This window comes from Macrobrachium rosenbergii, chromosome 8, assembly GCF_040412425.1.
Source record: "Macrobrachium rosenbergii isolate ZJJX-2024 chromosome 8, ASM4041242v1, whole genome shotgun sequence".
NCBI lineage: Eukaryota > Metazoa > Arthropoda > Malacostraca > Decapoda > Palaemonidae > Macrobrachium > Macrobrachium rosenbergii.
This window is the reverse complement of record NC_089748.1, coordinates 27,062,583-27,075,248: the sequence shown is the minus strand read 5'-3', so window position 1 is coordinate 27,075,248 and position 12,666 is coordinate 27,062,583. Positions and strand designations below refer to the sequence as shown.

Sequence of the window (12,666 nt, the reverse complement as noted above, 5' to 3'; positions counted from 1 at the left end):
GTCTGATCCCATATTACGGTAAAGCTACTACGCTGGTTATCTCTTCTCCACTCGTATCGTGTTGACACTAGTGGACATCGTTACGCGTGCCACAGGGGAAACTGGATACCATGTTTATACAGACCGCCTTTATACAAACCTGTCTCTAGCTGCGGAACTTCTGAAGAAAAAAATCCACATCACCGGAACGATAAATACGAATAGGAAAGGCCTTCCCCCTCAAGTGAAGAAAAGAAAAAGATCATCGGAAGGAGCAGTAAGGTTCTATGTGAAAAACGAGCGGTGCCACATTCTAGCTTGGAAAGATAAGAGGGACGTCACTGTGTGCTCTACATACCATACTGCAAAAACCGCCCAACATCGCCGTATTATGAAAGGGAATGTGGAACAAGTAATTGAAAAACCAGTGATGGTTTCCGAATATACTTCTAACATGGGAGGAGTGGATCGTGCAGATCATTACATATCTTCATACTGTTTCTTACAAAAATCATTGAAGTGGTGGAGGAAAGTTTATTTTTTCCTTTTGGAAGTGGCCATAGTGAACAGTTTCATTCTCCATCGTATTCATATGAAGTCAAAAGGGCTGAGGGTATTAACGCATCTTCAATTCCGGAAAGAATTGGTAAAAAGAATTGGTGGAAACGTAAGGAATGCGGCTCAAAATGGAAGAAGAGGCACATCTGATGATGAGGAAAGGTTGAATGGAAAGCTGCATATAATTGCCAAACAAGAAAGGAAACATTCCGTCGAATGCATTGTATGTAGTGATAGACGTGGACCTGGTGGCCGGAAAGAAACAAAATATTATTGTAAAACTTGTACCAGGCAACCTGCAATGCACCCCGAGTGCTTTGAAGCTTACCATACAAAAAAAGATTACAAAAAGAAATATACTTAATTTTGCATAAATCCTGCAATAGAATTCTTTATCTATTATTTTTGTTATTAGAAATAAGAAATACATTTCTTTACATGTTATTGTGTACTTAAAATATTATTATTATTATTATTATTATTATTATTATTATTATTATTATTATTATTTGTATAAATAAAACCAAAGTATTAGACGTCTGTATGATTTACACCTCTAAGAGGAATGAATACTTCATTGAAAATTAAACATATATATATATATATATATATATATATATATATATATATATATATATATATATATATATATATATATATATATAGACCACTCTGAAAGAGAAAAAGGGAACTTTTATTCATTTAAAAATCATTTTACTTTGAAAGGGTATAAAATATAATCTCTATGTTTAGAAGGCTTCAAGCTAGTCTGTTTTAGAATGATCAAACTACTGTATTCCTTACGTTTGACACTCTTTGTGAACATATGAATTTATTACAATTAAAAAAGTTTTTGCAAAAATAAGAAATTTATATATAGTGTATGCAGTTCCCAAAAACATTTATACCAACTATACTGTCTATTACGATGCATCTCAAAAGGAAAAAAATATTTATGGTATATGATAACATATATATACATATATATATATATATATATATATATATATATATATATATATATATATATATATATATATATATATATATATATATATATATATATATAACATATTTTGTGTGTACATGGTCATACATTCCTTACCCGTAAACAAAAGGCCACGTGGTATTTTCGGTAGCCGGGGAGGGTTGGCCACACCCAAGGTCACACCCTTGGCCACACCAGGTGGAGGATCAGCAATAAGAAATCTTGTTCCTAACACCGTCGAAAAGTGATTGCATTTATAACTTCAACGAGAGAGAGAGAGAGAGAGAGAGAGAGAGAGAGAGAGAGAGAGAGAGAGAGAGAGTTTAGAGAGAGAGAAAGAACCACGACGTATTTGAAAAAAAAAATAGGAGTACAAGTCCTTATTTCAAGAAACAAGAAAAAGTAAAATAGATTGAAAGAGACAGACGCTACCGTGAAAGAACAAATATAGGTGTGGTTCACATCCTTTCTGACCTGAGACGATGTTTACAACCTTGACTCACCTAAGCAGGATTATCTCAGGTAGTGAATTATCAAAAAGGAAATACCAAAGACTTGACAACTGATTCCTCATGTCCCTTAGCTTGTATTTGAAAGCCCTTTCGAAGATCTCATACAGATAATGGTAAAGCGCATTTACACGTGGATATAAATGGATGATATTCATATTTGTAACTTGTATGAAGTTTCTATATATCGTGTATTTCCCTACATGGTTATATACATTCATATATATATATATATATATATATATATATATATATATATATATATATATATATATATATATATATATATATATATATATATATATATATTCGTTAAAAGCAATTGCTTTACTGGCATCAATAAGTTTCTTGCGGGTATCTTCATACCGGCGGAGTTTTTTCCGATTCTTGTTCGTCAGTTTCTGGTGAAAAATACGCAGGCTTCCTTCTTCCATTTATTGATTTTTGTCGCAACAGTCGTTTCGTCTTTATGGCATTATCAAGCGACTACTGACTTACAATACGGCCTTTCGACCTTCTATATCATCGTGTGGGGAGAATGACCTTGAGGTCTGGGTACTGGTCGGTAAAGGGATTAACAGCATAACCATTTCAGGGCGTTGTATTGGGTACAAAGAACATGCATGATAATAAAAGTGAAAGTTTAAACACGTGGTTAAAAAACTATTCAAAATATAATACCATGAGCTAGTGATTTATATATATATATATATATATATATATATATATATATATATATATATATATATATATATATATATATATATATATATATATATATATATATATATACTGTATATATATATATATATATATATATATATATATATATATATACTGTATATATATTATATATATATATATATATATATATATATATATATATATATATATATATATATATATATATATTACACAGTATATATATATATATATATATATATATATATATATATATACTGTATATATTATATATATATATATATATATATATATATATATATATATGAGTATATATGTTATGCAGTGAATAAGTATGAGATTCACTGATCAGGATTATGAGAGAGAGAGAGAGAGACACGATGTTGATAGTTTAAAATGATGAGTCATGGGACCAAGTAAATTGAAGACTAACCATAACAAACCTCCAAGAAGTGGGAAAGGAAGGAGGAGTTAGAGGATAGACTAAGAAGTGAAAAGGTCAGCAAAATTGACCTGATTTGTCCTTGCCAAAAGTGGGAGTTAAGATTGAACCATTAAGAGTAAAGTAGACGTCCTCAAGGAGGCGGAGTTTTATTCAACATAGGTCCAGAGTTCATTCTGATCAATTTTTAGCCAGAGTTACTTGAAAACCAAATTGGGTAGGATTGTGTCACTCGCTCCTCTCTTAACATCAAGAAATTTCTAAGTCCAGGGTGGCTGGCCGTGTGATATAGTAGAGTTAGAATAAAACTTATGAAAAACCGTGCCCGGTGAATTCTTACCCCCCTCCGGGAAAAGTGAAAAAATATTAATAGACAATTTCAACCTAACTTACCGAGTCCCCTGCGTTACTATCAAGTGAAGTCTACAGACACGGTCGTTCATATGTGGTGCAACGCAAAACGCAAAACAAAGAAAAAAAACTAAACCCCATAATATAATTTGGTGGCAGTTTCGGAGGATTTCGCCCAGCGCACATTTGAAAAACATTAAAGTTCACGGCCCTAGAGAAATTTACAGAGAGTGAGCAGTGACAGCGCTAAAACTAACTCTCAATTTAACAGCGCAAATAATCTCAAGACGGTCTTCAGCACTAGAAACACCAATACAACATCAACACTGTAGCAGAAGGGAAACGAAGCAGAACGAAATATTCCAAGAAGCGGTGAATCTTTTTGCGTCGATCGGAATGAAAAATTGACAGCGGTAAATCTCTGCCTAGTTTGAAACTTCCGAACATTCGCATAAGATCAACCAGAAATTCAGTTTAATAATTATATATGAACATAATAAGAACAATAGTAATAATCACGGCATAGAACAGCGGTGATTTTTGTAAGAAAACGAAATTTACGAAAGAAAGAATCAGCAACTCGCGCTATACTACGCCGATCGCAGCAGCGGAGAAGACGAAAACAAACTGTGTTGGCGGACGTATGAAAGTCGCTAATATCTACGTCAGTTCAGTGAACTTTTCTATCGTCTACGGACTTAAATACACGAAATTCCCAAAAATTTTGGTCGCTAAAAGGAAGACTTAGCGAAAAGTAGCGGTAGCAGAGCAGTGACGACGACGGCGACGAATGAGAGCGGAAGACGGCGACGAAAGAGAGTGAAGAATTCGGAACGGCGATAAAGTTTAGAAGTCAACGCGTTGATAACCGCCTCCGGAGAAAGGAAGTAACGTCTTCAATCAACAATTTGGAAGGGATTCCAAATTTTTCTTCGCCAAATTCAGCAAGTACGGACTGGAAGTCGGCCGAGCTGTGCCGAATTATCGCTGGATGCTAACGACAAATTGCGCTCAAGTGCAATCAGCGCGATCTTCAAGTGCAAGGCGACACGAAGCTAATTGAATAGTAAACATTCATTCCTAGTATCGGGGAATTATCAAGAGAATTTTTTTTCTCTGTGAATAATTAAATTTTTTTTGTGTGCGTGAAATTTTATATAATTATTTTTCCCTGCAGTGCGCAAGTAATTTTTTTTAACATAAATAATTTAAGTAAATTATTTTTCTTTTGAATAATGTTCTGAATAGTATTTCCTTATTGTTGTACGAAGGAAAAAAAAATTTTTTTTTCCTCATATTTAGTAATTTTTTTTACGAAATAGAAATTTTCGTTCACTTGGTGATAGAGACAATTCTGTTTAAATAATTCTATAATAAATTTTATTGTTAAACACTTGGCGCAGCATTTTGCAGTGGAACCCAAACAATTGTATACATAAGACTAATATCAGACTTTTTCAGATTGTGAGAGAGTCCTATGAAGGAATGAGTTAGGAAAAATTTGAATTTTTTTGTATAGAAGGATACAGTCAACTCAGCAAACATGCAATTGAAGTAAGTACCTGATTCTCAAATTAATTTTTTTTTCAATTTTTCATTCTTGGAATCATTGAATATTTTATGAATTAATATGAATAACACTTTGGACGAAGTTATCGCCCGACTGCAACAGACAAGAAGCGAAGACCAGACTCCATATAACCTAAGACCTGTACCTGAACGACTTTCTAGACCAATTGATCCTAGTAATACTAGACCCAGACGTTCTCGTAGTCAAGGTCCCCCACTTAGTTTACCGAGTGCGCCTAACCCTTCAGTTGTAACCACTAACCCAATAACTTCCATTGTACCTAGAAATCCCAACATGGCGCAAGCCGTAATAACCCAAGCCACTAGATTTTGTGGAACGGTAAACCCAAGTAATGTAGATAAAAGGAGATTAGAAGAATATGGTGTAAATCGATGGATAGCAGACACAGAAAGCAGAATTTCAGCTGCTGGTATCACAGATGAGAGAAAGAAAATAGACGAAGCACTCTTGTATGTTAGTATGGAACATGGTGATGCACATACAGTTCTGCATTCAGTACTTTTAGGAATATTACTCTGTTTAACGAATTCAAGAAACAGTGCTTACAATTTTGGCAACCAGAAGCACAGAAAGATCCATGGTATAACATAGGAACTTTCCATCATCAGAAATATGAGGGTAATCACTTAGTTTTAGCCACTAGAGTAGAAGAAGCTATAGATAGAGTGACGACAGATATGAAAGCTGTAGGAATTGTTGTTGGAAGGAAGGATGAATTTGATGATGATGAAACAGATTTAGCTAGTATATCCAAGGTACTTAGATATATGTCATTAGGACCAATCTACGATGCTTTGGGTAAGGAAGAAAGAGTAGCCTTAAAGAAGTACTGTGATAGGAAGCCAAATGATGGAATTGTACAAACCTTGATGTACATAGAAAGGAAAGTAAAACAGAATTCATCAAGTAGTAGTGCAGATTTTACGGGAACCGTAGCTAGTGGAAACCCAAGAAATAATAGCAATCAGTCCAATAGAAACCAATCAGGGCAAGCTAGGTCTAGGTATCAGGGAAATAGAAATTCGTTTGATAGAAATGGTGGGAACAACAATAGGAGATTTAATCAATCAAATAGAAACAATCAAGGTAGGCCGCCAAATAGAGGTAACAATGGGAATACCACTGGAACTAATGGAAATAACAGTGGAAATAACAGGACTCCTGGACAGAGGGGAGCTAGTCAAGGCCAAAATTCAGGGAATAATAGGCCACAGTTCAGTAGGCAGAGACAAAGTTGTGGAAATTGTGGTTATAACAACCATACAACCCAGAATTGTAGAAGAAACAAATGGTGTTCGAATTGCAATAAGACAGGACATTTGATCCAAAACTGTTGGTACAACAAACAGGGAAATTCTCAGGGTCTCAAAATAACCAAAGTACTCAGCCTAATAATCAAAATACCTCCCCAGTAACCCAAATCAAGGGGATTCTCAGTGACAATCACAGAGAGTGCAGCAGAAAGGTCCATCCTTACAGAAAGAAATAGTGACAGTGAATAAGGATGTGTCCCCAACAGACATTACTCGAAGTAATGAAATAGTGTTTTCTGTAAAGAATTTTAATACGTGTCAGGAAGAGTTGCCTATCATACAAGTACACTTAGAAGGTGTACTGAGTTCCATATTGTTGGATACAGGCAGTACTGTAAGTATCATAGATAAAGGCACTTTAACAAAACATATAGGTTGTGAGCTTTCCCAAATGAGAGAATCCTATAGGACCATAAAGGGGATCGCTGGAAAGCAAATAAGGGCTATAGGCAATGTCAATTTAGAGATAGAAATTCTAAATAAGAAATACAGGGAAGAGTTTGTGGTGTTGGAAGAGAAATATTTTCCAGCTCAAGCTCTATTTTCCTTCCAGGCTATGAAAAGATGTGGAATTACACTAGATTGTAGCAATGGAAGAGTAACTATCAAGGAAATTGATAGAGGAAATGTTTGCTCTCTTGAAGAAGAGGAACAGTTTCAGATAAACTTGATCACTTTACCTGAGACAGCCTCATCTGAAGAAGTAGACATCCAACAGATAGAAATAGAATTTAATGCTAACCCGGGTAGGACAGTGAGTAGAAATTCAATGATAGAAGAAATAGAAGAAGATAGACAAACTACTTTTAAAAGCCTAGAAGCCACTCAGGAGGAATTCTCAGATAGCAGGTATGAACCTGATAACTCAAGTGCACGACAAGTAGATACCTCCGAAGAACTTAGTTCTTTTTCCCAACCTGACGATCCTGACACGCTAATAGATTGTAGTCACTTAATAATAAGAGAAGATACGGAAGAGAAGTATCTCAATGAGGTGTTGCTGTTAGGCAACCTAAAAATGACAGAGATAGGTTCTGTGATACTACAAGATGAAAATTCAGATGATACTGATGTCTGTTACACTGCCGATGCACAGAATGCAGAAGAGATCTGCTTAGTTAGTACTGCCGATGATAATCTTGTAAAACTCAAATTAAACAATAGCGTTATACTGCATCCACAAGGTCTGACAAAGGTTTGTCTTAGAATTGTAACAGATAAAAACCTAGGTGATACAGATGTGTTATTAGTTAATGAAGACTTACCAGACTTTGTGAAAATGGACAATTCCTAGTAAGACTTAATGGTGGAAATTGTACGACTTATGTGTATAATTATTCTGACAAGAGACTAGAATTGCATGCCGGCATAGAATTCTGTAAGGGAATTGTGATTACTAACCCTTTACTAACCCTAAGTGAAAAAGCATTTGTCTCTGTAGCTGACACAAGAGTTAAATTAGAAGGGGAAGTAAATAATACAGATTTTCCTCATTGTAGGGACAGGTTAATACAGATATTAGAGAAATATAGGAGTGTTGTAGCAGTAACAGGAGATAAGTTAGGAAGGACAGATGTCCTGCAGCACAAAATAGTCATAGAAGATGGTGCTAGACCTTTTTATATACCTAACTACAAACTTCCAATAAGTCAAAGACCCATTGTAGACGAGATGGTTGAAGAGATGAAGGAAGATGGAGTTGTAATACCTTCTAAGTCACCTTATAATTCACCTTTACTGCTAGTTCCAAAGAAAGACGGTACATGGAGGATGGTAATTGATTACCGAAAATTGAATTCCACACCATCCCCGATCGAATGCCAATGCCAGTCATTAGTGACATGCTAGCTCAATTAGGAGGTGCCAAGGTTTTTTCTAGCCTCGATTTACTGAGTGGATATTGGCAAGTTCCTCTCGATGAAGAATCCAAGCATCTCACGGCATTCAGTACTCATAAAGAACATTTGCAATTTGAGGTAATGCCGTTTGGTCTTACTTCAGCTCCTTTAACGTTTGTACGTTTAATGCTGCAAATCTTGGGAGATGTTGAAGACGTATCGGTTTATCTTGATGATGTAATAATTGCTAGTAAGGATGTAGAGAGTCATTTCAAGACAATAGAATTAGTATTAGATAGGCTCAGAAAGGCCGGTTTAAAGGTAAAAATTAAGAAATGTCAGTTTCTGAAGAAATCTCTAGAATATCTAGGACATGTTATCAGTGAACATGGTTTGAAAATGCAAGAAGGAAAGATTAAGGCTATTGTAGACTATCCAGCCCCAAGAAATTTGAAGGCACTAAGAAGATTCCTAGGTATGGTAGGATATTATCGACCTTTCATAAAGGGATTTGCTACCATAGCAAAACCATTAACTGAGTTAACTAGGAAAGATGCTAGCTATGAGTGGAAAGATGAACAGGAAGCAGCGTTCAAAACACTAAAGGATATGTTGATAACAGATCCTATCCTAGTTTATCCAGACTTCGAGAAGGAATTCTACTTAGCCTGTGATGCTTCAAGTACAGGACTAGGTGCCGTCTTGATGCAAAAGGATAAAACAAGGATGAGGACTGTATACTATGCCAGTAGAGTTTTGAATGCAGCTGAAAGAAATTACAGTACAACAGAAAGGGAATGTTTGGCATTAGTCTGGGGATTACAGAAATTTAGACACATTTTGCTAGGACATAAAATTAATGTTCTTACAGATCATAAACCCATTTGTGATCTTTTCAAGAAAAGGGCTTTTACCAATAATATGAAGTTCAATAGATGGTTCGTTAGCGTATTAGAATTTGCCCCAGAATTTAGATACATACCTGGTAAATATAACACATTAGCTGACGCCTTATCTAGATCACAAGAAGAGAACGAGAAACAAATTACCACTCATAATTTCGCCTTCAGTTGTCAAATCACAGACTTAGATTTAGACAAAGTTCGTCAAGAACAACAAAAGGATTCTAGAATAAAGGAAGTAATTGGTAACCTCTTGCAAGGTGAGAAAAATTCAGAGTTTCAATTGATAGATGGGTTATTGTACAAGACTTCAGACGAACCAAATGCTTGTTCACGTTTGTACATTCCTAATACACTAATACAAGACGTTTTAGAACTAACCCATTCATACAAGTTATCAGGACATCCTGGAATTAAGAAAACATGTAGAACAATCACTAGAAACTATTTTTGGCCTCGATGTAGTGAAGATGCTACTCGATTTGTTCAGAATTGTACCCTATGTAATATACATAAGGGAATGTCAACGTCAAGGCTCCTCTGGAAATGTATCCTTCAGAATTAAATCCTTTTCAAGTAGTCACAATGGATTTCTTAGGTCCATTCCCGAACACCATCAGAGGAAATAAACAGATTTTAGTTTTCATTGACTATTTGACCAGATACGTAGAAATTGTTCCAACTAGAAACAGAGAAGCATCAACGGTGGCAGAAGCCTTTAAGTCTAGAATTATAACCAGACATTCATGTCCTCAAGTTTTGCTCTCAGACAATGCTGCTGAATTTACTAGTGACATTCTAACAAAATTGTGTGACTTTTATGAAATACAGAAATGTCAAATAACAGCATATAAGCCAAGCTCAAATGGAGCAGTAGAAAGAACAAATCGCAAGATAAAGGATGTTCTGAAAACATTGGTAACCCCTAGCACTGAAGACTGGGACTTGACTCTCGAAGACATACAATTTACTCTAAACAACACAGTAAATGAATCAATAGGAGAAACTCCTCATTTCCTATTGTATGGCTACCAAAAGAGAATGCCAAATTCACTTTTGGATGATGCCGCACCACCCAGACGTACGTACAACTACGAGGACTATATTGCTTGGAAGACAAGACGTACGTACGAGACCGTTAAAGTCACCAGGGCTAGATTAAAGGAGTTACATAAAAAATCTAGTAAGTATTACAATAACAGATCCACCATACCCTCGTTAAAGGTAGGACAGCAAGTTTATGTACTCAATCATGTTCTTGAAGGACCTAATATTAAAGTATCACCAAAATTTCGAGGTCCATATAGAGTTTTAGAAGTTTTGAAGTTGAATAAATTCAAGTTAATGCATGAAATTACCTTGAAAGAATCCATTGTACATTGGAACCACATTAAAGTAGTTCATTCAGAACCTTGGTCGTCTACCCAGTTAAAAGATTTGTCCAATAAAGATAAGATAGATAATAAAATAGAATCTTCAATGACCCCAAGGTATAATTTGAGAAGAAGGTAATGGCAAGTACAATGGTAAACAAATGTAGTTGATAAGATTTTTACTGCTTGATAACATTATTTCAGCAAATGGATTGTATGGTGGTTGGCAGTGAGTCAAATTGTGAACTCACTCGTACAACTAAGGAAGGGAGCCATCATCAAGGAACATGGCAAGGTTAAGATGATACAGGACCTAGCCATTGTTAAGATCCAGACGGACTCCATTATCGATCAGAGAGAGCAGTTAGTCCAGCTGAGCAATCAGATACAGGCAGGATTACAAAGTGTCCAAGATAGAAATTTGTACGACATGCTCTCCAAGTTGCAGAGGGACATCGATAGTGTTATGCCAAGGAAAGTAGTAAAGCGATCACTCATACCCTTTATAGGCGTCGCTTTACATAATCTCTTTGGAGTGGCGACCGATGGTAACGTTGAAAGGCTAAAGGAAAGAGTGGCACAACTTGAAAATTGGGCTTCTGAGCAGGGTACTGTCTATAATAAAGTAATAGGAAATGTCAATCAAAATCAGAAAATGATCACAGTGCTGAAAGAATTTGTGAATAGTGCCCTCCATAATGTTTCATCAGAAATTGCTAGAATCCATCAAACAGAAATGATGGAGCAACTGCTCATAGAAACAAGTAATTTCCTTCTGGAATACAAGGAATTACTCAATGCAATCATGATGGCAGGTAAAAACCTGCTGTCGCCTTTTCTGATAACCCTAGTGAAATTGAAGCCATTATTCAGAAATGTGTTGTGAACAATCACTTGAAGCCACTAGTAGAAAATATAGTGGACTATTATGGCCTGATCACAGTGAAAGTGATAGCCAATCAAATTATACTAGTGATCCCTTTCAACAATCCAGACGTCAACTCATTGATGTCAGTCTATCCATTCCCAATGGTAGTAGATAATAAGTCCATTGTACTAGAAGGAACAGTTCGACACTTTGCCTTGCAGCATGATTCTTTCCTAGTGACTGAAATTCCCGAACATAAATTCAGGGAATGTGTCATGCTTAATGATGGTGTATATGTTTGTAACATTGTGAATTTCTATGAACCACTGAGTGCTCTTCATTGCTTAGATGATCTTGTAAACAACAAGAATGGTAAGAACCATTGTAAATATATACCGTTTACAGAAACTTTCAAGGCTCAAATCATTGATGATGAAATTTTTGTGTTCTCAGCAAACAGATTGAATGCTAAGATTGACTGTAAGTCAAACAAAACAGAAGTAGTTTTCATTAACGTACACTCATTTTCATCTGCTTGTGAACTGGTCATTTTACATAATTTGTATTACAAACCTACAGTCTTCACGACATACAGTTTGAATTTCAGTAAAAGTGTACATCAGTTTGCAGTTATTAACGAATTTCAACTTTCAGAACTGGAATTAGAGACATTCACAAAGCTAGAAGAGGTTCATACTTTCTTTCATATATATAAGACCGAGATTTCTCCTATCATGTCATTCATAAATGTCATTCTTTTGGTACTGTTTGCTTTCATTTCTTTTATGATTGTCAGGAAATTGATACTGAATAAGCTTACCATAATCAAGGACATGATGGACAGAATCCTTCCTAGAGAGTGATAGCGTTTACCATTGACTTGCACTTGAACATTTGATGATTGATTTTTTTATTTTTTTACAATTGATAACCAGAGAGTAATAGGCATTTGATATATTTACTTTGCCATAATTTTCTGCATTTAGTTTGAGTATGTGATATATAAATTCATACTTAAGTCTTGTTTGCATTTATCACTTGTTAATAGAAATTATTGAAATTGAAGTAATTGACTATAGTCAAGTTGAGTTGGTTATCTACTTGCATTGTAGTCAATGCAGGTAGGTGACCGAGTGATGTTATGCAGTGAATAAGTATGAGATTCACTGATCGGGATTATGAGAGAGAGAGAGAGAGAGAGACACGATGTTGATAGTTTAAAATGATGAGTCATGGGACCAAGTAAATTGAA

The 12,666-nt window shown here is 35.3% G+C and overlaps 1 long non-coding RNA gene across 1 annotated transcript in view; it reads left to right on the top strand.

Annotated features, from left to right (window-relative positions):
* The first annotated feature begins 4,959 nt into the window (after positions 1–4,959).
* Positions 4,960–12,666, top strand: part of LOC136840635 (uncharacterized) — an 8,047-nt gene continuing 340 nt past the window's right edge. The window contains exons 1-2 of the long non-coding RNA XR_010853682.1: positions 4,960–5,083; positions 10,751–12,666. The exon at positions 10,751–12,666 is cut by the window's right edge and continues 340 nt beyond it. This is a non-coding gene — a long non-coding RNA (uncharacterized lncRNA). The remainder of the gene's footprint in view (positions 5,084–10,750) is intronic.